Below are 4,253 nucleotides of genomic sequence, written 5' to 3'. Positions count from 1 at the left end.
AACATCTTCTTGTAGACTTTGCCTATAGTTAGGGGGAGCATGGACAACACAGGACAACAGAGATTTCAGCATGTACTCAGGGGGAGCATAACCCTTTTCCCTTTATGTCAAAGGGGGTGAATAACTTTGAATAATTTAGGGTTGCCATCAAGTCCAAAGGGGGAGATTGTTAGAATTATGACACAGGTTTGGAACTATGGCATAGTTGGTGTCCTTGATGGCAACTCACTCAGATGGAAAATCACAGTTCAAGCTCTCAGAATGGAAGAAAATTACATATACACGGTTTCCTCTTAACCAGATTGCGTATACACGCGGGATTGATGATCAAAAGTAGCGTATGAGTATGCACGCACTTTCATGCATGGAAAAGCGTGTACATGTGGGAAAGCTTATTTTTGGGTCCATGGTATTTGGACCTATATTTTTGGACCTTGGTATTGGGTCTGAAATATTAAACCCAGGAATTGGGTTCCTAGTATTGGTTCTCTATGGTTTTGGACCATGGTTTGAGTAAGGCCTTGACTATAAAAAGGAGGAGAACATTTGGCAAAAGCATTGACTTAAGTATTGAATATATTATGAAGAGAAAGATCACGAATACTGGTGACTGAATCTGAATCAAGGAGGAACCTGAGCGCAAGAATATGGATAAGTTCTATTGATGGGCCAAAATTCAAGTCTTGTATAGTAGTATCTTTGTGTGATTTTGATCTGTTATATTTGGCGCATGACTTGATCTATAAATATGATAATCTGGATATAACTGATGTCTGAATATTTGAAAGAATGAATTATATTTTATAGATCTGTATGTAAGTTCGATATATCAGAGGCACGTATACACGCTGGTTCAGTAAATCAAAATGGCATATATGTTGGTTGGCCTTAATACAAAAGCGTATGCACGCAGGTTTCTACATAATGAAGTAGCATACGTCTCTTGAAATATGTTTTAGCTACTTTGGTTTATTGCTGCAGTGTTCTGGGTTCAAAATTGGTGTCTGGTTACTGTTACTATTTTCTGGGTACAACATTTAGAGAAGTGACTATTTGATTCAGTTTGTTTGGTGCAAAGGATATTGGTTGATACAGATATACTTGATGTTTGATTGATGTTATTCATGGATCTAGTCTGAAGAAAAGAGAAGGTCCCTGGAAGAAAAGAGAAGGTTGTAGCCTTTTGTAGGTCAGCACGTACGTACTAGTACCTCAGCTAGCACAAGAGTAAAGGGGGTTGTAGCTCCCTTCCAGGAGAAGCTGGAGAACAAGAGAGGGTCATAGCCTTCTACAGGTAGAAGCATGTGTATTGGTATAATACTGCACCAGTAAAGATCCATTGTAAAAAGAAGTTTCTAATTGAAAGAAGATAGAGACGAATTGCAGCAGGTGGTTTTCACCCACATTAGGTTTCCACTTTATATCTTGTGTTCTTGTGTGTGACTGTTTGATCTTTTTTTACTGTTCCTGGTTACTGTTTATATGGTTCTGACACAAAGATTAATGATCAACATCAGAAGAATAAATTAAATTACAAGTTTGCAAGTTATACGTGAATTTCCTTAACTGTAGTTGCGTATATATGATGTTTTTACTAATTGACGTAGCGTATGCAAATCTAAGTGTGAAATGAAAAATAAATGACCTGATAATACTGATTCACCCCCCCTCTCAGTATTATTTCCAACACAACCTAAAGCAGATCTGCTGTAACACCCTCTTCGCTCTCAATCTCCTATCTCTTCCTCACTGAGAATATAGATCTACATAGACACAATACAATTCCCTCATATATAGTAAGTGGTTTCCTTCAAGGGAAAAACCCTAAATTAAACATAACTTCCACCATCAGAACATCTGCCTAATGAACGGCCCAGATTGACTAGAAATTACTAGACTTTTACAAGGCAATTTTACATCTATTTCTAGCTTGCGGGGGGCTGCCCCCGAACCCCCACCGGGAGACCATTGGCCCCCAGACCCCACTGCGTGGAGGGGTGTACAGTATTCCTAGGGTATACATCCAGCTGAAACCTTTGAATACAGAAGATAATCAGGTTCCACACCCAACATTAAGTCTTTGTTGAATTATTTTATGCCATTTTTGTAGTCTTAATCCATTGGAGTTAGATCCTTTCTCCGCATCAATGTGTGTTTATGGTGCGGTTTACATTAACAGTTACAAGTTCTAAAGTTTCTATAGCACTTGCAACCCAACTGAGAGGGCCCCCTATGTTGGGATGCACGCTGCCTCTTATTTAAATGAGCTTATTTCTTTTAGTTTCCAATCTGCGAACCATGGGATTGTATAAATAAAGCGAGGCTCTAAGTTGTAAATAAAAAATGATAGTCAAGAATGAATGGTGAGAGTGTCGAGTCAAGTATTTGGATCATAGAGTAGGAGAAGGCTTTGCAGCTAAGTGCGTTGAGGCCTAGTAGTTCGCGGCTGAGTGCGAGGACCCCCACAGCTGAGTGCGTAGGGTGAGTAGAGTCTGTAACCTTTGGAGAAGTAATAAAGAGAAGTTTTACATCATTTTTGTGTATCTATTTCCTATTTTGTGCATTGAATGTATCAGATATAAATTGCATTTATATTGTTTATATGATGCATGAACTTACATGAGTGTGTTGATAAAGTGAATATAAGATAACGTATCTATTTACGTGAAGTTAACTAACAGTTATAAGGATATAAGTAAGATACACGTGGTAACTTGGGGAAATAGCACAGAACACTGCCCTAGCAGCATTAAAGCATGTCATCCCCTGGTGAGGGCTGCGCGAAGGCGATTATAACAGATCACAGAAAGCCTCACAAGTCAGGATAGTGCACGAAGTAACCTACGTGAAGGTATTCACAGTTGGACTAAACCAACCCCTAAGACATCTCAAGGGTGTGGAAAATTGGTTCCAGCATCCCCCCATACTGCTTTGGGTGAGACCTCAGTTCGCGCTTCGCGGGTTGTTGCTGAAAGGGCAGTAGTGTGGCATTTTTTTGGCTAATTAACTCTGACCTGGGTTAGATGCGAACATTTTTCCAAAGTAGACTTGGGAGTGGATGGGGATACCCAAACTACAGTGGTCTCCCATTTAGTTAAGGATGGAAATTCCGTAGAATATCATCCCCATGGGATGACTACAAGGAGTAACTGGAGATATTAAAGGTGCGAGCACATTGTCTAATTTTGAAGTAATAGAAATTATGGATGACAACAACCCCTACCCTATGCTCCTTGGAATTAATTGGGCTACTGACATGAACAGAGTAATCAACCTAAAGAAGTGAAAGATGATATTTGAAAAGAAACTGCTTTGCGTAATAGTACCCCTAGATCCTCTAAAGGATCACACTATACTAAACCAGTGCACAATTATGAAAGCGATGATTTGGACTTCATATATAAGATAACAACCGAGACAAAGATTAGGGGAATCTGACAGCGAATGGATGAATTACATGGGATCACGAGATTTCCTGCAACTCAGACTCATACGAAGAATTAGAGCACTCGAAGAATCGACTACATGAAGTAACCACGTTGAGCTGTAACATGATGACCTGGTCGTTGTGCTGTGTGTCGTTAGAGGTAAGAAATCTACCCACTTATGATGGCTTGAATGACGTGGATGTGTTTTCAGATGCATTTTAGAGGGAAGTACTAGAGAAGCAGTGCTTCCAGGCTTTGGACTGGGCCCTACGTGCTATGCCCGCGAGATGGTGGGTTACGCACAAGGGTAGTTTTGATGATTGGTGCAAGTGTAAGAGGATGATGAGAACACGTTTTGGGAAGTCAAAGGTACGAGTGATAGATAAGTATGACGGGAAGGATGATTTGTGTGCTCACTTGGCCAAATGAGCTAAGGAATACGGATTGAAGCCCCAACTTGAATGGGTGCATTTATTCTGTCACACCCTGGATGTCATCCCGATGAACTAGTACCTGGAGACCGAGCTCTGCCATGGCACATGAGAAAGGGATATTCTTCATGAAGGGTTTATAATGACATTCAACTTCGAAGACAGTTTTGACTGTATTGCTAAAGCACTACAAGAAGTTAAAGCAATGATCTTTAGGATATCGCAGGATCCTTTGGATCTGAGTCAACCCGATTAGACTAATCAGTTGAGCCACGCGTTGGAATGCTATAACATGACTACTGAAAAAGAAAATGAGGACCCAAGAAAGATTAATATGCCTGAAAATGAGGGTCACCACAAGGTTGAGGGACCCTCAATCGAGAATCTTGATATA

The sequence above is a fragment of the Pinus tabuliformis genome, chromosome 9 (genome assembly GCF_031772625.1).
Source record: "Pinus tabuliformis cultivar Carrire ecotype Pingquan chromosome 9, CPIR1, whole genome shotgun sequence".
NCBI lineage: Eukaryota > Viridiplantae > Streptophyta > Pinopsida > Pinales > Pinaceae > Pinus > Pinus tabuliformis.
The sequence above is the reverse complement of the archived record's forward strand: the minus strand, read 5'-3'. Positions refer to the sequence as shown.